The sequence below is a fragment of the Rhinoderma darwinii genome, chromosome 4 (genome assembly GCF_050947455.1).
Source record: "Rhinoderma darwinii isolate aRhiDar2 chromosome 4, aRhiDar2.hap1, whole genome shotgun sequence".
Taxonomy (NCBI): Eukaryota; Metazoa; Chordata; class Amphibia; order Anura; family Rhinodermatidae; genus Rhinoderma; species Rhinoderma darwinii.
Genome location: NC_134690.1, coordinates 329,064,210 through 329,087,116, shown reverse-complemented (window position 1 = coordinate 329,087,116; position 22,907 = coordinate 329,064,210). Strand labels below are relative to the sequence as shown.

The 22,907-nt window shown below is 41.4% G+C and overlaps 1 protein-coding gene across 1 annotated transcript in view; it reads left to right on the top strand.

Annotated features, from left to right (window-relative positions):
• The first annotated feature begins 407 nt into the window (after positions 1-407).
• Positions 408-22,907, top strand: part of RASGRP3 (RAS guanyl releasing protein 3) — a 106,064-nt gene continuing 83,564 nt past the window's right edge. The window contains exon 1 of the mRNA XM_075864434.1: positions 408-464. The gene's annotated coding sequence lies outside the window, so the exon portion shown is untranslated. The remainder of the gene's footprint in view (positions 465-22,907) is intronic.

The window sequence follows — 22,907 nt, the reverse complement described above, 5'->3', positions numbered from 1 at the left end:
TAAACAGAAATGTGAATGAAACCTTTTAAATATTTTGGCACCGTTTTTTTTTCAATAACAAAAAACGTAATTAACACATTTAGATATCCAAAAGTGTGAATGAGCCCTAGGCGTATTAAATGTTCTGCTATATAATAGTATTTCACACATTGGCTGCTCCGGATAGTGCTGTAATTGAAAAAGACATTCCCACTTGCTTTGGTATTTTGTGGTTTAACGTTGTGCTGTGCGATCGCTCAGGTCATAACCATCTAAAAATAAAATAATCTTTAAAGAAAAAAAAATATCTCCAAATGTTGACCTCCTGGCAAAGTCTGCAGCGAGATTTATCAGAGGAGGGGCATGTGACTTGGTAAGACGCAGAACAAGCTCAAAGGAAACAGCTGCTCATTTCATACATTAGCACTTGGCAAGTGAGCAAGAAGCAGGGATGTTTGTGGAATACCTCTGCACTGAGAATTACAGTAAGTAACCCAGGCATTTTCCTGTTGTTCTGTCCTGTGATGGTGGCCTTCACAAGACCGCTCTCCTTTCATTGCCTATTGTGTCCACATAATCATCCAGAACATTGCAGCCACAATGAAATGAATGTGTAAAGAGCAGATACGTGTTGTCTATAATTGTTATATACCCGTTTGGTTGTGAACTAGTTAACGTGACAAAGGATGCAATTCTCCAGTGCATAACCACAAACTATTTTTAGCTGAATTTGCAACTAATTTTAGACCCCGGAACAGTCTGACAACTTTGCTTTAGAAACTTTTACTTTTTCTTATCTGTGCTGATATAGGCAATATCTGCAAACAAGTTTAACTACTGCTTATTTACATCTTTCATCTGGAAAGCAGGATCTATGCTGTTGTGATTTGGGAAGTAGGCTTAGGTCGGCTCACAATACCTCTGGGCTGCTTACAACACTGTGTACATTCTTAACTAGTCATATGAGTTTTTTGTCTGCTAATCATGCTGGATACCAAGGGCTTGAGGCTGTCTCATGATTGTGCTTACAAAAACATTGCCATTCCATGTATTGTCAATAGACAGGGATATATAAACGGATTTATTTTGTAATTTTTTAAAGAAACTGATTATATTTGTTATTAAATAACTTAATTCTCACGACAACATATGCACTGCATGTATGTATATATATATATATATATATATATATATATATATATATACACCCAAATATTTTTATAAAATATATATGCAGAATACATAATTTTTGTTTGTATATATATATATATATATATATATATATACAGTGTATGCACAACAAATTTCTCTATATCACAACCATCCCAGTGCATGGCTACTCCGTTGCTTCTGTGTGTGTGTGTGTGTGTGTGTGTGTGTGTGTGTGTGTGTGTGTGTGTGTGTTTGTGTATATATATATATATATATATATATATATATATATATATGTGTGTGTGTGTGTGTGTGTGTGTATATATATATATATATATATATATATATATACTAAAGTCAAATTTATTTCTGTTACTTGAGAATTAAAGATCACATATTAAGATTGAGCTACTATTTTTAGTGCATATGGTGAACACTACAGCTTCTCAGAAGAAGTTAACAGAAAAACATGGCCTGGAAAGCAATGTACTGTAGATTCAATGTTGTTATTTTTCTTTTTTTTTTTAGCAAATTAAGGGTGTCTAATCCTTTTGCTTAGTAGCAGCCATTCATTGTGAGGCTGCATATACTGTATAGAAATGACTTCAATGCAATAGTATCTTTTGGGAATATAATATTATATGTTATATACATACGTGAACATGATTGTGGACGGGCCAGGAAAGTTTACACGCCAGCCTTATGTAAGGATGGAGCTCTGCAAATTGATTTCTATGTATGAAGCTCCTTCCTATATTGCAGTGTACATGGGGGCAGCAATTAAAGAAACCCTCCCCCTTATCAGTCCCTGTCCCTGAGCAATTAACACTATATTGAAAAGTGTGTGCTTGAAAGGTGCCAATTCTTTTCAACTTTAAATAAACACTTGCACATTTAAATTACTGGGGTTTCTATAAAAAAATTTTTTTTACGTCAATGGGAAATGTCAAAAAACAATGATTTCTGGGGTCCGGACACTGGGCCCAAGGCCTGGTCTATGCTGGATGGTGCCCTGTGCGGTGTCTTATGTTGGTGCCCCCCCCCATATGGTGTAACATGATATAGTGTACAAATAACTATATCAAACAATGGCTAATTATAAGTGCCATTAAGTGATACTGTGCATCACCTAAGTAGAAGTATCACACAATGCAAAAGTAAATACCACCACACAGTAATACCAACATACAGTAACCAAACAACATCTCCAAGTACATGAAGCAATCTAATAACTATTACTATACAATGTTTAAATAATACTGCTATACAATTAATACTAAACTACATGGTGGTCACAAGCCCCGGGGAGGTAGCTGGGGAGGTTGGTATGCCCTGTGCAGCCACACAGGTCACACAAGTCCTGCCCTGGCTGGGACCACCACCTTTTTAGAGAACAGGTCGATTTCAGTAACAGCTGTGTGCGCAACTTGGTCTACATTGGCAGACAGGACTAAAACTGGCTTGATCAGTGTTTTATACATTATTTTTTTTTGTGGCAAAACATCTTTAAGAAAACCGTTTTTTACCCTTTAAGGCGTGGACTGTGCGGCAATATCATCTGGGTAAAAAGGGGCAAAAAATGGAAAGAGAGGCAACACTCCACAGGTCAAGATAGAATAATTTATTAATATTTATTCACCCGTCAGTGAAAAAGATACAACGTTTCAGCTGCTCAATGCAGCCTTTATCAAGCAAAGGCTCGACAAAGGCTGCATTGAGCAGCTGAAACGTTGTATCTTTTTCCACTTTATTCTATCTTGACCTGTGGAGTGCTGCCTCTTTTTCCATCTTTTGGCTACATTTGGGGATTTACAAGTCGGATCCCTGGAGGCCTGCACCCAGATACCCTGGAGGTGCTTTGTTCTACTGTGCTGCCCACATTTTCCTTTGGGTAAAAAGGGGATCACTCTATAGAATGTGAGAAGAAATACATGTAACTTGAGCCTCATTTATTAATTTAACTGTCCAAAATAAATGCTAACCTTGTTGCCCATAGCAACCAACAGAGCTCAGCTTTCATCTCTTAAACTGCTCTGGAAAGATGAGAGATGCTCTGTGATTGGATGCTGTGAGGCCCATGGTACAGAAAAACCTGCCACATCTTTCTCTTGCATAGAACAGAACTCAGTTCCCTGTTCCCTACACTGCAGAAGCTGGAATATGCATGTGAACCAAAAGAAGGTGCCCACTTGCATTTTCTGGGTCCTGCACTGCCACTCAGCAGAGCAGTGTAGGAGAAAGGCAAGGTAAGTATTAATTGGGGCACGGTGACCGGTGGTATTAACAGGCTGGAGGCACGAATGTGGGGCACTGTACATGGCGGCGTTATTGGGAGGCACCGTAACTGGTGTCACTAACGTGGTAGTGTGGCTGACCATAATTGGGGCATGTCACTGATAAAGCCGTGGCTAACTATGGAGTGGGGCACTTTGGCTGTCACTGTCATGATGGAACGATAGCTGACATTGCTGTGGTGCAACTGTAGATGTCAGTGTTATTGAAAGCAGTGTCTACTGTCACTGTTACGGGGGCACTATTGCCATCACTGCTATCAGGGTTATTACTGCAGTCACTGTTATGGGGGCACTGTTGCTGTCATTGTTCTATTTTAAGCAACTTAAGAGAAAACTGGGTAAAACTTATACACAGAGACTCAATCCTTAGTGTTCTTCGAATGCCTGAGTCATACATCAGCTCCTCATGACATTCACTAGGCGTAACACAATAAAATTAAATGAGTACTTCCAGTAAAACGTATACACTATATGTTTTACTGGAAGTACTCATTTAATTTTATTGTGGTCCTTGAAAGTAGGATAATCTATAATGTGGCCCTTAAACCAGAAAATGATGTGCACCCCTGATCTAGAGTGAATACTTGGTCAAGATATTCTTCTGATCCTTTAAATTAAGAAATAACATTAAAAACCAAGAACAGTAGCCACTATTAGTAGAGTTTTTTAGGTTTTATTGTCTAGACCAATGTTCGCCAACCAGCGTCTCGGGAGACAGATGTGGCTCCCAGGCGGTCTGCATGTGACTCCCCAACTAGTAATAACTCTAAAAACGTCTACGCATCAGTGGGACACACAGCGTAAATACTGCAGAATTTCTGAAACATTTTCACAAGAGAAATTAACACGCTGCTGATTTAGAATCTACACTGCAGGTAAATTTCCGCATGTGTTTTCTGTGTTTTTCCCACAACGTGATTTGTTAAAATCTCATCCACTTTGCTGCCACTGTAATACGCTGTGGAAATTCTGCACGGAAAATAAGGACAAAGTTCTGCAGTGTTTACGCTGTGTGTGGGGGGCGCACCCTAAAACTTGGCAATGGGATCAAACCATATAACTGGCATTTAACACGAGGGTAAGAGCTATATCCCTTATATCTTTAATAGCCTGTTTACCATTTAAGATTCAGTGTGGCTCAACACCACCTGCCATAGATGAAAGTGGCTCGCAACCTACAAAAAGGTTCAGGTCCTCTGGATAGACTAAAGGGGTAAAATGGGTGTTTTTATGGAACCTTCACATAAATGGACCTGAGTTTTTTTTGTTTTTTTTTTAAGTGGGTAATGTCTAGTATGAACATTATTGTTGACAGTGTCCCAAACTTGTTGCTAAAGTAAATTTCTGGCCAAAAACTGTGATCTCCCATCTAACATTACTTATATACTTCCTACCTATTTGGGTGGTTAATGACACCATTATGGTCTATGAGAAACACGACAATAATGGCGTAGAGGTACAATAGGAAGAAGCTCAGACATTTGCTCTATATAGCAAAGTTAAAATATTGTATAATCCTGGGCCTGATGACAGGCGTTCTTCGTTGCTTCGTTTCCTAGGTCATTTGACCAGGAGTATATCAGAACAAATGAGCAGGTCTAATGAAGAAAGAAGTATTTTGATTTGGCTAAAATGTATAAATATATTCAAAAGTTCTAACACTGTGGCCCAACCTGAAATATTTTTCATACGGTTAAGGTACAAAGTCGTTTTCTGTGTTATCAGCTATCTCACTGGAAGAGGCTAAACACAGGATGTTCCATTGGGATAAATTGACAGGAAGTATACTGAGTGTAGTAAAATACCTTCTCCTGCAAGCTTATCTTTATTCCATGTATCGTCAGTTGTAATATGTTTAGGAGACTTCTGCATGTGATTAACTTAGTGATAGTCAATATGTAGGAAAGGTTTAGCATTGCTACATCTTTATAGCCATTGAATAATTGTTAACTTTTTTCTGCATGGAATTAATTCAGTACTATGAAGACAACCCCTTATCTAAAGAAAGCGGCCACGGTGATCAGCTGATCGACACAGGTCTGCAGATCTGGCTCCCGGAACCCCCATGATCTCCTCTTATTTCCAGGGGAGGCTCCAGCTGGCCATATATTTCCTTTGCAGGAGCTGCTGTAGAGGAAATGTAGTATTACATGCCGGCCATTCAAATAAATGGTTGATCATGTAACACATGGATGGTCTGTCTGCCTCGGCGGGTTGTGCAGTTACGTAGCTGCTTCCAGCTCTGGCTGATAGAGTGGGGTCTTGAGCAACCAACCACCTTCTATGATGTCCACATGCCCTATAAAGCGTTCAAGAAAAAAAATTGTTTTGTAGTAAGTGATGTGTGAGTGGTCAATCATTGGGTTCTCCTATAAAATTCCCACTCATCTGGAGGAAGCCTGAGACTGAGCTCAGCACCTGGTACTAGTGACAGCACTGACAGTGAAAGCCAATCTATCTATTGCTCCCTGTAAGTAGTCATTTCAGGCTTGGAAAATGTTGACTATAGTGTTTTTAAACGAGATTACTCACAGGAAGTCCTGAAAACAGTCTGCCCCATTATTATTTTATCTTAGATATCACTTCTAGAAGATGTGCTTTTACAAAATAGCATTGTTTGATCAAAAAATGTGGCATTACCTTGCTTTTTGTTTTTCTTAGTTATTGGCATACTACAAAGTATGAGATAATGTGGGTTTATATTTTGACCGTAACAATGAGCGCCGATCAACAATCGCTTGTCCCTATACATTTCTATCATGTCGGCAGCACAACTCCCTGTTTACCCAGGGAGATGTGCTGCCGACAATGATAATATTTTCTGATCAGCCGATGAACTAGCATTTGCTTTGTACATTCATTGGCTGATTGTTCACCTGTTTACTTAAGGAAATGATCGGGAACGTGCTTTCTGTGAACGCTCATCCCAATAAATGGCCAGTGTAAAAGGCTCATGCGTTTACACACTATATACTGTACCCATTAAGTTATGTTCACATCAGTAGCATAGCTAGCGTGGGAGGGCAGGGGGGCGGTGGCTCTGGGCCTACAGAGATGGTGGGGCCCACCGCGACCGCCCACACCATGACCGCCGCTGCCGCTGCCCCCATCACGGTCACTCCACACAGGGTGGCCGGTGGCCTGCTGCCTGTCTGAGGGGGCGGCGGCGCAACTGAAGCCAGCTGTCCCAACCCTCTCTTTCACTATTAGTACCTGCGTCTATAAGACACGGATACAATTACATGCAAATGTACTGAATGGCCAGGTGCGACCATTCAGCGCCTAACAATGACGCTGATTGGCAGGACAGAATGACTTGCCCAGACAATCAGCGCTTCCGTTGTTGAAAGGCGCTGATTGGCAGGGGCAAGTCATTCTGCCCTGCCAATCAGCGCCCTTCAACGACGCTAGCAGCGATGACGTCATCGTGCTGTTTCCGTTGTTGAAAGGCACTGATTGATGGGGCAAGTCATTCTGCCCTGCCAATCAGCGCCCTTCAACAATGCAAGAGTCGTTCAGCCCCAGCAGACCTGCTCAGAAGAGAGCAAGCCTGCATTGATACAGGACGGCAAGGGGACGGGATCAAGGAGAGTAATTAAAGTATTTTTTTTTTTACTTAAAAGTGTGAGTGGCAATATCTACGGGGGAGCTATATGTGGGGCACAATCTACATGAGAGGCTATATGTGGGACAATCTAATATAAAATAGTACCAACTTGATAGACTTGTTTTCGTTCTGTTAAATTATAAGTTTACTGCCTGAAATGAACGATTAAAATAAATTTTAATTGATAATCATTAAAATGGGCCCTTAAAGCCAAATATAACAGGCTCAATCATAAGGTCAGCAGCAGAGACACGGCCTAAAAGGCAATAGGTAGTTTTAACCCCTAGACCGGTCTCTCCTATTATATTATATTCGCTGAGCCACAATAATTGAATGATAGTTGCGCTGTACCACGCTACACCATGCGCTACACCGCGCTAGTCCGGCTCTTTAAGCCAAGTATAGTGATATGGTCAGCAATCGAGATCAAGACCTCCGGTGATAAGTAGCATGCACCTTGTTGCAAAATTGCTGACCCACATTCACTCAATGTTTCTTGTGCTATATCGCGCTAATCCTACGCGTTTCTGCACCACCAGTATTTGTGGAGCATCATCAGGGATTATTAGTATTACAAATTGTTGTTCCACATAATTGCCGGATAGCACAGTTGTGTGCTTAATAAACCTCCCGGCCTGTGCACGACCAAGGTGTAATAGTCGCATACGAGCCGGCGAGGTGCCGGTCTTTTAAACGGCTTTAGCCCTCCTCCTGCAGTGACATGCCCACGGCCCACCGCCAATCCAGATACGACACGTCACTAATGACCTATCAGGACTGCGGCGCGCCTCCCTGAATCGGCAGCCAATCAGGTGTAGTCAAAACGCCCAGCGTCCCTAGTAACATTGGAGATCCGAGAAGCGGATCTAGTAATCAACATGGGGATACAATACTGAAACATAAGAGGCAATCCTAGCGCAGAACATCACTGTGCTCACGGCCCAGCACTCTATACAGTACTATTCTTTCTTGACCAGAGTATTACGTATACACCATTTACGGTGTTGACACAGTGTTAGCGTCCGGTTGTTATAGCAGCCAGTACAGCTACATACATACTTCACTGCAGATTTCAATTGACCAGGGAATTGAGTTACTATGGTGGGCAGGCTCAATTGGGTATACACCCTACTAATGTTCAATCTCCATCAGAGATTAAGATGATTATGAGTATGCTCCTCAAAATATATGACCGCCCACATAAATTTAAATTAGAGGCAATCACTGCATAGAATATCGCTGTGCTTAAGGCCTAACACTATATAGAGTGTTATTAAATTCTTCAACGGAATAATAAATATACACCATTGAACATAGTGTTGGTATCTGGTTGTCGTGGCAACCAGCTCAGCCACACAACTTATTGCACTATTTATGCCTCTTTACTGTGGTGGGTAGACACAATTAGACATGCATCCTCCTAATGTTACATCTATAACAATGGCCCCCATTCAGGAATTAAATGAACAAGGGTATATTACTCTAATTAATCACAGCCTATACATATATGGATCATAATCAAATCACTTGACGTACATGAGTCTACGAACTAGGGGTTCCTCCATTGATACATAGGATGAAAAATCTGATTCAAGGATCAATCAATTTGTCCAATATTACATTGATGAAGGACCCTAAATTTGTCACAGAAAACATGCATACGAGATCTGTTCATTAAGGCCCAGGGGAGTAGTGGTGCGCAGCCGAAAAATCCACTGCGCCTCTTTTTGAAGGATAATTTTATTCATATCCCCACCTCTCATTGTAGGTCTCATATGTTCAATACCTTGGAATCTGAGACAAGAACTGTCCCCATTATGAAATTCCCATACATGACGAGATATCGGGGTATCCTCCTTCCTTCTACAATCCCCTATATGATCCCGGATCCTCCTCCTGAACTCTGATGGTTTTACCAATATACTGTTTCTCGCATACACATGTGATCAAGTATACAATGCCCTTTGTTCGACAATTAATATAGGTTCTGTTCTCGAATGTTCTTCCCGTGGTGGTACTTTTGAACCTATTGCTACACTGAATGGAAACACACCCCTTGCAGGATCCACATCTGTAGCTCCCCTTTAGGTTACTATTCAGCCAAGTAGTAGGGGAATCCTGTCCACCCATATGGCTATGTACTACCTGATCCTCCACATTCCTCCCCCTCCTAAAAGTGATCAGGGGAGAATGTCCTACCAACTTCCCTATGTCAGGATCAGCTTCTAAAATTCCCCAGTAGCGTTGGAGGATTTCTCTGGCTGAATCAAAAGTCCCAATGACCCTGATAAGGTTGTCATCGCTACGCTTTGGTCTAGGATTAAGTAAGTCATCGCGATTACATCCCAGGGCATTCTGGTAAGCCCCTCTTAGAATATGTCTCGGGTATCCTCTATTTATGAATCTGTTTTCTAATTCACGTGCTGATGTTTGAAAGTCAGACAAGGTAGAGCAATTTCGTCGTGCCCTCAAATACTGACCCTTTGGAATCCCCCGTTTCAAGTTCATCGGGTGACAGCTCTCCCATCTGAGAAGACTATTTGTGGCCATTCTTTTACGATGCATGCTAGTTTGAATGTTGCCACCCGCGGTTTTAGATATCAATATATCCAGAAATGTAATTCTGTTCACATTGATCTCCGATGTAAAGAATAAACCCTTGTCATTCACATTGAGGATTGCAACGAATTCCTCGAACTCAACCTGAGTCCCTTTCCATAGTATTAAAATGTCATCAATGAATCTTATCCACAGTATGACATGAGATGCCCACTGTTCCATTTTCTCACTGAAAACACATTCCTCTTCCCACCAACCCAGGTATAAGTTCGCATATGTGGCAGTGCACAGACACACAGCGTGTTCTCGAGAGATCACGCTGTGACGTCACTTCCTGCCCCAGGTCCTGCATCGTGTCGGACGAGCGAGGACACATCGGCACCAGAGGCTACATTTGATTCTGCAGCAGCATCGGCGTTTGCAGGTAAGTCGATGTAGCTACTTACCTGCAAACTCTGATGCTGCTGCAGAATCAACTGTAGCCTCTGGTGCCGATGTGTCCTCGGTCGTCTGACACGATGCAGGACCGGGGGCAGGAAGTGAGTGACGTCACAGCGTGATCTCTCGAGAACACGCTGTGTCTGTGCACTGCCAGAAGCTGGGTGTTAACGAAGAGAAGTGGATGATGCTGATTTGTCAGCATCATACACTCCCATTCACAACGCCCAGCTAGTAAAAGAAGTAAAAACGCCCAGATGTACGCCCATAATACACGCCCAGTTGTACTTTTACTTTAAACACGCCCAGTTGTACTTTAGAAAGCCTAATTTGCATAAATATAAAAATGGTCATAACTTGGCCAAAAATGCTTTTTTTAAAAAAAAAAAAACACGTTACTCTTATCTACATTGCAGCGCCGATCTGCTGCAATAGGAGATAGGGGTTGCAAAATCTGGTGACAGAGCCTCTTTAAGGCAGAAAGACCAACAAACAAGCAACAACTGAAGACGCTGCAGTAAAGGCCGGGCAAAGCATCACAAAGGAGGAAACCCAGCGATTGGTGATGTCCATGGGTTCCAGACTTCAGGCAGTCATTGCCTGCAAAGGATTCTCTACGAAGTAGTAAAAAAAAACATTTTATTTATGGTAATGTTAATTTGTCCAATCACTTTTGAGCCCCGGAAATGAGGAGGTTGTGTAGAAAAATGGTGGCAATTCCTAAACGTTTCACAGGATATTTTTGTTCAACCCCTTGAATTAAACCTGAAAGTCTAAACTTCAATTGCATCTCAGTTGTTTCATTTCAAATCCAATGTAGTGGCAGCAAAACCCAAATCATGAAGATTGTGTCACTGTCAAAATTATTCTGGACCTAACTGTAACTTGTTTCAGAAGACAAAATGTCCTTGGTGATTATAGTAATTAATCAGCCAGTTCAGCGTTCATTTTCTAAACTAATTTTCATACAAGACATTCATCATCTTCCTTAACACAAACAAACATGAATGGAAAGGTGAAGTGGGCATGAGGCCTTAAGTAGCATGTACATTTTTGCAACCATTGTTTTCTTACTTCAATGCATATGTAATAAAAATTAACCAGATTTGCAAATAGTCTTATTAATAATAGCTCACTGTTTTGTGTATGCAGTTCTTATGCAGACCTATGTGTCTTCATGGTTACATAATATAAACAAACCCTACTGCATGTGTAGTCTGATCCAGCAGTCCTGTGTCCCTCTGCTTCCTCTTCTTGCTAACCACGCACATTTACCTTCCAATACATACGTAAATATTATGTTTTTCGGAGGATGCCTAAGTAATTGTCTGGACTGACTGAGTAGTCTGAAGAGAACAGGTTGGTGGCAGCAGTACAGTGTCTCAAGTAGAAAATCACCCAACAGTCTATCCAGACAGATCAGTCCTTTCCCCTTTAGGGTATGTTCACACTGCAGATTTTGACCTGCCTGCACTTTCTTTGCCACGTTTTTTGCGGCACTTTCGGTAGCGGATATTGAGCGCCGCGGGTAAAAAACACCGCGAAAACTGCTTTCTCTGCCTCCCATTGATGTCAATGGGATGTCAGAGACGGAAATGAGGGAAGAAAGAGCATGATGCTTCTTTTTGCCACAAGAAAAATCAATGGAAGGCGATTTCGGCAAAAAAATGTTAATGTTAATAAATGCAGTTTTCTTTTAGTCAAAGGGGAAAAATTAACACAAAAAAGTGCAATTTTCAAACTGTGTAAATTTTATAAATCTTATTCACATTTAAATAACATTTGGACCCTGAAAAAGTGCAGCAGATAGATAACAGGAAAGACAATGTATAAATTTGGCTAAGGGCAGATTCACACGAGCGTTGCATTTTTGCGCGCGCAAACAACGCGGCGTTTTGCGCGCGCAAAAACCATTTGACAGCTGTGTGTGTCATCCGTGTCTGATGCGCGGCTGCGTGATTTTCGCGCAGCCGCCATCATAGAGATGAGGCTAGTCGACGGCCGTCACTGTCCAAGGTGCTGAAAGAGCTAACTCTTTCAGCACCCTCGACAGTGAATGCCGAACACAATATCGCAAAACCTGTAGAAAAAAAAGAAAAAGTTCGTACTTACCGAGAACTTCCCGGCCGTTGCCTTGGTGACGCGTCCTTGGTGACGCGCCTCTCTTGACATCGGGCCCCACCTCCCTGGATGACGCACCAATCCATGTGACCGCTGCAGCCTGTGCTTGGCCTGTGATTGGCTGGAGCTGTCACTTGGATTTAATTGTCATCCCAGGAGGTCAGACTGGAGGAAGAAGCCGGGAGTTAGCGGTAAGTCAGAACTTCGTTTTTTTTTCTACAGGTTCATGTATATTGGGATCGGAAGTCACGGTCCATGGTGCTGAAACAGTTTAACTCTTTCAGCACCATGGACAGTGACTATCTCCTGACGTCGCGTACCGATAATTTTTTTGCCGGGTTCGGACAAAACGAGTTTGGCCGAACCCGGTGAAGTTCGGTACGCTTGTCCGGCTTCGCTCATCGCAAAGACACTCCGTTTGGATGTTCGGAAACAGAAAAGCACGTGGTGCTTTTCTGTTTTCATTCATCCTTTTCACTGCTGTTGCGCGAATCACGCTCGTCCCACGGAAGTGCTTCCGTGTGGTGCGCGTGATTTTCTCGCACCCATTGACTTCAATGGGTGCGTGATGCGCGAAATACGCAGAGTTATTGAACCTGTCGCGCTTTTTGCGCAGCAGACAAACGCTGCGCAAAAAGCACGGACTGTCTGTACTGCCCCATAGACTTGTATTGGTCCATGCGTGCCGCGTGAAAACCACGCGGCCCGCACGGACCGAATACACGCTCGTGTGAATCCCCCCTAAAGGTGTAACAAGTCCCATAGCAGAATTTAGAAGGTACGTACCCACACTTAGTGACCACTATCAGCAGCAAGTGTGTTTAACTGACTCCTGAGTCTTTTCCTTCTCTCCTTGGCCTTTAAAGGGAATGTATCACATATATTTTTTTTACTTATTAAAACCACATAGTGAAATATATATTTTTTTATTCTAATCTGTTTTGATTTTCTGATTGTAGATTTTTTTTTTCTATTTTCTTTACATGATTATGGGGCAGCCATCTTTCCGGAGCAGAATTTAGAGAAATGCTTTACAGCAGCCACGTGGACCATAGGAAACAATAGTCTGGATCTAACCTAGTGAATTCTATGAGAGAATTTCTAGGCATGCTCTGTGACCTGTGCAGAGGTCATTGTGCATGGAGGGGGAGGAGGGGAGCTGTCTATCACCTATTGTCAATAGTGGATCCTGTGTTATCTATATAGAGATGTTACCTTTCATTGTAATCCTGCCTGTAATGATAATGAAAAGACTGCTAAGAAGTGATCTTGACAGAACAGGAAGTGTCAGTCTATTATGAGGCTCAGGCTGGGTTCACACACCCTATTTACGGACGTATTTCGGGCGTTTTAACCTCGAATTACGTCCGAAAATACGGCTCCAATGCGCCGGCAAACATCTGCCCATTCATTTGAATGGGTTTTACGATGTTCTGTGCCGACGGTGATTTTTTTTTTACGCGCCGCTGTCAAAAGACGGCGCGTAAAAAAGACGCCTGCGTCAAAGGAATGCCTGTCACTTCTTGGGACGTAATTGGAGCCGTTTTCCATTGACTCCATAGAAAAACAGCTCCAATTACGTCCGTAATGGACGCAGCGAAAAACGCAATATCTCCTGAAAACAGCTCCGTGAATTCAGCCATAATGGACGCTGCCATGTGAACATACCCTCAGGGTCCCATTTGAAAACTGCAAGATTTTAGGATTAAATAGATAATAACATAAAATAAAAAAAACCTCACCAAAAATTCTTTAAAAATATGTTTAACATTAAAAATTTGAATTAAACACTAGGTCAATCTCTGATGACACGTTCCCTTTAAGTGTTCTGAATTCCACTGTATCCAATTCATCTCCTCTGCTCACTTCTGAGACTCTTTTAATAGTGGAGCTAGGCCAACTCAAGTGGACCCCTTAGCAGCTGCCGTGCCTTCTACTCTGCTCCTGATTTACCCATCCAGAGGAAACTAAATCTGATCTACATAATTATTCAAGGTCAGCTGGTAGTCTACGCTACCTCATTTTCCCAGTAACTTGGAATGCACATTTGAGAAAGAACTATGTTCACTTTCACTGCACTATAATTCTTTTGGATCTGCCACATCATCAACGTCCTGGGAAGTCCGCTACATTGTTCTGTTGTTGGATTCTAAATGATCACATCATTAATCTCTTAAATAAAAACAAAGTATCCCAATTGAGAGAAAAAGAAATGTGCAAGTTATTGGGTACCTTATTATGACAATAACTAATGTTAGTATTTTGGTATGAAGTTCTAATATTTATGGATTTCTGTAATGTTGACATGTGCAGGAGTAGTAGATTTATTACTGATTTATATTAGTACATTTTTGGATTTTGAACTAATATTGTTGATAGGTGTTTTCTTAAAGGGATTGTAGTGAATGGGGCTGACCTGCAATACTAAACACAATCCATGAACAAGTGCGACACTCATTTCTGGAAGAAGGCAGACGTGTTTTTGTAATCCTGCACAATCCGTTCTCTTTTGAGAACAGGTAAACCTCAGCCTAAAGCACTAGGAACTGTGAAATAAAATAGAAATCTCCAACTGGGATATAATACATATCTAAAAATAAATGTAATCTGCATAATTCTCTAAAAACAGGAAATCTCGGACTTGGAAGCACTTTTCACTAGGACAAAAACAAAAACAGCCCAGCAACTTGCGTATTAACGAGAGTCATTGCACACGGAAAGGCCTAGGCAACCGGCCAAATCCTGCCTAATGACAAAAGCCAAAAATTTAAAATTAAAGGGAATGTATCGCTAGAAATTATTATATTTTTTTTTAGTTAAACAATTATTATTTAAGTGATTACACATTGTTTTAATTTTTTTAATATTTTCACAAGTCAGGAAATATTATAAATTAGATTCTAATTTATAACATTTCCATGTGCTCGCCACTAGAGGCAGCAGTTCACAAAATTGCAGCATGGTCAATGTGGTAAAGCAACCTCATTGATTTATGTTGCAAATTTGGGGTGGACACACTCTCTCTAGTGTCCTCACACAATCCCCCCTCCCTTCTACTGGCTAGTGCCAGGAGAAGGAGGGGTTTGAATGTTCAAACCTCCTACACTGTGTGTCGCCATTTTCTGAGCGACTGCACAGTGTAGGAGGATTAGATACAGTGCTCAGCAGACAGTATAACACGAACATACACGATAATACCCACATCAAATACATGAATATAAATTACCTTCTCCTGCTGCCGCCTCCACTCCTATTCCTTGCACCTTCGCTTCCTTGAACATATGGCCGGAAGCCGCGGCCGGAAGTCATCATCTTACTGTCCGGCAGTGGCTTTCAGTCCACATGAAAATGGCACTGGATTTTGCTCTGATAACGAGCTTCGTTTTGGTCTGTGTGGGAGCAGCGCATGCGCCGTTCCCACACAGACAGCGTACGCTGCAGAGAATGGAACGGCTCCCGTCCGCATTCCCTATGGGGATGTATGTGCCGTATTCCATCTCTGTATGTGTCGCTAATCAACACATACAGAGATGAAAAAAAAATGGCAGCCCCATAGAGAAGTAAAAGTAAGAACAAAGTAAAAAGTAGAACATGAGAACACAAATAAATAAAATTTATGTTAATATCATATTAAAAGCAATATGATAAAAAAAGAAAAAATTATTGACACCTTCCCTTTAAGTAATTGTGTTGTGTGGCTGAAAAGGTGGGTTCCCTTTGTAATGGCCTGATATATAAACAGGTGTCATACTTAATGAACTTTATAAAAGGAAAGTTGAAGTGAAATCACATCATCAATCTCTCTATTTACTTTTTAAAGAAATGAGAAGTTATATGGAAATATAAGAATATTGTTTTGATGGGGAACTAGAAGCAGATATGATTTCATTTTCTTCTCCTTTTTGTGAATTTTCCTGTTATAAAAACTCGATTATACTTCTGCCAACTCTTTTAGAATCTCTGTTGTGCATTTCTAGAAAAACGTTACCAAATTCTTAAGGCCCTTTTATACAGGCCAACTATGGAGAATACGAGCGCTCCCGATCATTGCCCTCTGTAAACAGGACTACGATCAGCCGATGAACGAGCAAACGCTTGTTCATCGACTGATTGTATTGTTTATGCTACAAGAAAAATTATCGTTGTTGGCATCACATCTTCCTGTATAAGCAGGGAGATGTGCTGCCGACATTATAAAAATATATGGGGACGAGGGATCATAGTAACGATCACTCGTCCCCAAATATAGCTCCTTGTGAAAGGTGCAAACGAGCCCCGATCAACGAACTGTATTGTTGATCAGTGCTTGCTTACACGACCTGTGTAAGAGGATCCTTATTCTTTAAGGGTTTGCTGCATCAAGACAAGAACTTTAGCTTGTCACCTTGGGTCCAGCAGCTGAAACCCCAACGATCAGCTGTTGAATGCAGGAAGGGGAAGCTGCCGGGATCTGTACGGGAAGTATGTGATATTACATGGTGCCTATTGAAATTAATGGGTGACCATATAATTCATAATTGTGCTTTGTTGTGCTATCGAAGCTGCTCTCCCTCTGGTTGATAGAGACGGTGCCAGCTAATAAGCTGTATACATAGAGGTTGTCCTAAAGGGACAAACCCTTTAAGGGGCAATTTTATCATACATGTATCAATTATCTTGTATTTTTTACGTAAGAATTTACAACTGAAATTTTGTAGTAAGATTTAAAAATCCAGGCGCTAACTCATCTACTGTATCTGCAGGAGGAGTTTATCAGTGGAATGTAGAGTCTGAAGAGTAGAATTTTTATTTGTCAAATCGTGTTGGAGGTATCTGGCAGCCACTTATCTCCCTCTTTTAAGTAAAATGTGCATGGCTGAGAATAATTTTTGTAATTTTGTTTATTTTCTATACTGATATGTAACTTTTTATTTTTTACTTCTTAATAACAGTGACTGAACAACAAGTTCGGCTTTGTTAAACCAACTCAAGGTGTTGCTGCCATAATATGGACACTATAATGCGCCAGCATTGTCGCCCAAGGCATACAGCACTGTTTGCTTACTATTAATATTATTTATTTTAAAGGACCATTAATTCCAGGGCATTGTACATATGAAAAGGGTATATAACATGAGACTAGAAAAACAGGTGCAATAAACATGAGCTTAATGAATGACAGACTGGAACAGAAGAGGAGAGGACCCTTCCCGCGAGGGCATACAATCTACAAGGGAAGGAGGCAATAGGTTAGGGTAGTTGTTCATCTGGTAGAGTAGTGGCAGCAGGGTTAAATCATGTTTAAATCTTTGCTGAAGGGGTGGGTTTTCAGGTTGCTTTTGTAGGTTTAGATGGTGGAAAAGAGTCTGGTGTATTGAGGTACAGAATTCCAGAGTATGGGGATGCACGGTTGTAATCTTCTAGACGTGTGATGTGATGAGCGAATAAGAGGAGAACAAAGCAAAAGGTCTTGTAAGGATCGGAGATTACGTGTTGGGAGGTATCAAGACATTAGGGCAGAGATGTATGAAGGGGAAAGGTTGTATGATATTATCAATATTTTTAACTGAATTTGCTGGGCATTGGGTAGCTAGTAAGGAGATTTTCAGAGGGGAGAGACAGAGGTGAAATGAAGGGAGAGTTAGGCTGGGTTCACACGACCTATTTTCAGACGTAAACGAGGCGTATTATGCCTCGTTTTACGTCTGAAAATACGGCTACAATACGTCGGCAAACATCTGCCCATTCATTTGAATGGGTTTGCCGACGTACTGTGCAGACGACCTGTAATTTACGCATCGTCGTTTGACAGCTGTCAAAAGACGACGCGTAAAATTACAGCCTCGTCAAAAGAAGTGCAGGACACTTCTTGGGACGTTTTTGGAGCCGTTTTCTCATAGACTCTATTGAAAACAGCTCCAAAAACGGCCGAAAAAACGGCACGAAAACGCAGCGAAAACGGTGCGAAAAACGCAGCGAAAACCGTGAGTTGCTCAAAAAACGTCTGAAAATCAGGTGCTGTTTTCCCTTGAAAACAGCTCCGTATTTTCAGACGTTTTTGGCTCAGCGTGTGAACATACCCTCAGATGAACTTGACAGCAGAGTTGAGGTAGGATAAGAGGGGTACAAAAGTGTTAGAGGGTAGGCCACAGAGGAAGTTGCAGTAGTCTAGCTGGGAGATTATGAGGGCTTGTACTAGCATTTTTGTTTTGTTAACTCAATGTTGAGTAAAAGAGCAGATTTAATCAATATTTTTGAGGTGGAGGCAGTAAAAGGTGGTAAGGGCTTGGGTGTTTAGTTTGTAAAACAGGGCGAAATCAAAGGATATGCCAAGGCAGCAGACTTGTGAGACTGGGATTACCTGTAATTGATAGTTCTGATAAGTGAGTTGTGTGTGGGGGAAAGATGAGGAATTTAGTTTAATCCATGTTAAATTTAATGGAGCAGCAGGAGAAGGAGGATATAGATGTGAGACAGTCTGGAACTCTGGAAAGCAGAGAGGAGACATCTGAGCAAGAGAGGCAAATTTGTGTGTCGCCAGCATATAAGTGGTACTGAAAGCCATGGGATTTTATGAGCTATCCTAAGCCAAAGATAAGGTGTCTATGTAAAAGTTGCAAGGTTCCCAGGACAAAGCCTTGATGGACACAACAGAGAGAGGGCAAGTAGTGGAGGTGGTGCGTCAGTGGGAAATACTAAATGTTCAGTTGGTGAGGTATTGACGAGATCCGGGAGAGGGCTAAGTATGTGATGCCAACAGATAAGAGAATTTTTAACTGGCAGTTATAAGGTCATTAGTCACTTTCGTTAGGGCCGTTTCACTAGAGTGGTGAGGTGGGAAGCCAAATTGTAGATGGTCGAAAAGAGTTGGATGACTGGTCGAAAGACAGTTAAAAGTAGACATGCTGTTTAAAGAGAACCTTTCACTACCCTAGACCTGTGCAGCTGAGTGCCCAATTTTATAGGTGCTGCTGCACAGACTTTGGGGCACTTTAAATTAGCTGTGTAGTCAAGTCATTCTGGAGATATTGGTGCCCGATATGTAAATTATCCCCTGTACCGTCAGTGGGGCGTTCCTGGACATGGAAAGACAGGGGGGGCGTCATAGTCAGAGCTCTGACACACGCGCTCTCCTCCTCTATCCTGCTACTGTCAGCAAGTGATGAGAATACTGTGTGATCTTGTGAGAGAGGAGGAGAGAGCGTGTGCACACACGCAGCAGAGAGATCACGCCCCCCTGCCTGTCCATGCACAGAAACACCCCTCTGACATTACAGGGGCTAATTTACGTATATCGGGCGCCAATTATAATGGCACCGATATCGCCGGAACGGCTTAGACTACATAGCTAATTCAAAGTGCCCCAAGGTCTGTGCAGCAGCGCCTATAAGATGGTGCACTCAGAAAAGGGAGGCGAATGTAAGTAGATTGTGGTCGAATACAGGGAGAGGCGAATTTGAGAGGTTACATAGGAAACAGAGGCGTGTGAAAATAAAAAGGTCCTATTCTTGGCCCTCTTTGTGAGTAGCTGTGGAGAACCACTGTAAGAGGCTAATAACAGCAGTTTGGAGGCAGCTGAGTGGAATGTGTCAATGGGGATGTTGAAGCCACCCATTATGATAGTGGGGATGTTGGTTAAAAGTAAATGTAGGAGCCAGGTGGTGAAGTGTCGATGGTGGTGGCACAGCCTTGTGGTCGGCAGATAATGGCCAGTTGGAGGGAGTAGATGCAGACAGAGGGATCTTTAAAAGAAATGAGGGTGAGGGAGGGTAGGGGTGGAGTTGGGTTAAAGGAGAAGTCCTTTTATAAGTGAATGATGACTCACCATGTTTGTTCCATGGCGGGAAGTGTGAGTAAATTGCAGGCCGCCATAAAAAAGTGCTGGCTGTATCGAAGTGTGTCAATCATATTTCAGCTAGGCCCAGGAAGGATGAATTATGAGAATTCAATAGGTCGTGAATAAAGGAAAGTTTATTGCAGACAGAATGTGCACTCCATAATGCTCCGGAGAGAGGGATTGGGGAAGTAGGGGGGTAAAGAAAATGTGCTTGAGATTTAAGGGGTTACAAAAGTTTGTGGAAGTTAATTGGTTATAAGATGGATATAAGACAGTTTGGATTTGCTGAGGTAGCCTAGGATTAGGAGATACAGTGTGGCACTAACAGTAAGGAGAAGTAGAGAAAGGGACAGTAGGTGTGATGGGGAGAGGGTGTGAGGTGGTTGTGTGTGTTTGGAGAGAATGATTTTAATGATTAGGAGGAGGTCAGCAGAAGCGGTCCAATCAGTGGTTAGTGGGAGCCGTAACTAGTTCTTTGCTAGAGGTAGGGGTTTAGAGGAAATCTAGTTGTTTTAGGGCGAGAGGAGCAATGATTGTGATGGCGAAAATAAACATTTTAGTTTAATAATGGTTTGTAGAGTAAGCTAGAAAAGAGAGAGTAGAGATGAATATTGGTTTTGGCAGTTACTGTGAATTCCATTCTGGTCTAATTCTGACTGGTGCACTTAAAAGTTGCACTCAGGGATATTGCACAGAATTGACAGGGTCAGATATTACCTTTTGCCTTAAATATATACTACCTGGTAGATTGCTTAGATTATGTGAGTGCTAATAGGTGTGAGAATGGTGTGGAGGTAAATGTAAGTTAATAAGCATAGAATTAAAGAGGAAAAAGGAAAGTTATATAACCAATGTAAACAAGTTTGCCCTATACACAGCAGGGGTAAAAGAAGGAAGATGCTAAGGCTTTATTCACACGAGCTTGTCCGATTTGCGTGCGCAAAAAATGGACCATATTTCCTGCATTTCATGTCTGTGTGCTTTCCGTTCTGCATCAGTGTGCTTTGCATGTGGCATCCGTTTTTCACGTCCGTGATTCTCCTCTGCAAGCACTTCCTTTTTTTTTTTACTCTGCATTTCTTTAGCAACTGATGCGTGAAACATGGACAACACCCGGATGTGATCCGTGTGCTGTCCGTGTTTTTCACCCACCCATAGACTTCAATGGGCGAAAAGGTCCGCAAAAACGGACCAATATGGGACATGCAGCGAGTTTCATGCAACGGTCACTCGCTGCGTTAGAAATCACGCATGTCTGAACAGCCCCATTGACTTGCATGGGTCTGTGTGCTGTCAGTTATTTCAACGGACAGCACATGGACGCGGAACACGCTCGTCTGAATGAGCCCTCAGACTTTTTAAAAGATAAAACTAGGTAGGAGGGTACCATAAGAGCTGGGACATAGCATTAAAGAACAGAAAAAGGTGATAGCTGGGTCAATAGTGTGATGCTTGAAGTATGCTGGGGTTTGTGATGCCATCAGAGGTAAAACATACAAGCTCAAGCTTATGTCCATAAAAAAACAAAAACATTTTAATATTGCTTCTTGACATTGATATGGACATTTTGTTGACATATACAAAGTTGTATTCAGCTCTTTAATTAAGCCTCTAAAATGACATGTAAACCTCTGTTCTTGGAAAACAAATACTAGAGGAACATAGTGTTCTGTAGATCACATCTGAAAAGGAGCACCTTTCCTACACAAACAAAAATTTTGATAACCTTTTTAAAGAAATAATGTTCAATCAAAGGTATGATTGCATAAACAGCCATAATTATATTAGAGTTCCATTATATGGAAATAAATGTTTCTTCGCAGCATGCATCTGAGTAATAACATGTTGCAACATTTCTTTCTGTGTAATTTTAATAAGAAACTACAATTAATAATTGTTAAGGAAGCTTGAAAACATTTTGTCTTGTAGTGACATAAAATATTCACGATGGAGGAGAGTTTGAAATAGAAAAACAAAGAAACTATCTGAATAATGTTTTGTGAATAGTGATGGAAAATGTAGACAATTAAATAGTTTTTCCTATGTGTAACCACCTGCCGTAAAATTCCTTGAATCCAGAACCTAATGGTCGAAAATTTTATATAATTCTACTTCCTTCAAATATAGTCCCAAAGATAAAATGGATGTGGCATGTAAATAAGAGAATGTTTTAGCTGCCTTTTTGTGTTTCATAGATGATTTAGATAATGATATTTAATCATTGATGAAATGAAAACATTTTTTACATGCAAAGTACAGTTGAGTATCAGTATTGTTAAAGGGAGACATACCACAGAGTCAGCCCATGCAGCTGATATGGGACCAGAATATGGGAGCTGATATGAGTCTCAGCCCTTCTTGGTCCCATCCCCATTGATATTGGATGGCAAAAAGTTGTGCAGGACTCCCCTCTCCAGAAGAACTGCAATGTTAATAACAAGGGGTTGGGGAATTGTCCCAAGGGTCATGGAACAGGCATGGAAAGAAAAACAAACACTAGACCATTTTGTTCAGAGAGGCAAAGCCCATCACCATAATAGGGGCCCATTTTGATCTTCGCTATGGGGCCCCCTCCCTTCAATGTAAGTTACTAATATTTAGTTTTTTTTGGGAAATCCTTTGATAACTCTTGTTGTTCACATTTAGTTATGGGTCATTGTATTTATGACATTAATGCATGGCATTTGTATATTGTATTTAAAAACTGTAAGAATTTGGATCATTGGTGTTTGTTATTCACCACTTTTGGAGCCTTGATATTTGAGGGTATGTTTACATGTTAAAAGTGGTACATTTTCACTGTACAATATGTAAGTTGTCCCTCCGTTCTCTGATTAATGAGTGTATCATAATCCCTTAAGGTGGCAAAGTGTTTAGGCAAATTAATACTTAACCCTTTCACGACCAATGACGAAAATGAACGTCATGGTCAAGTGCTAGT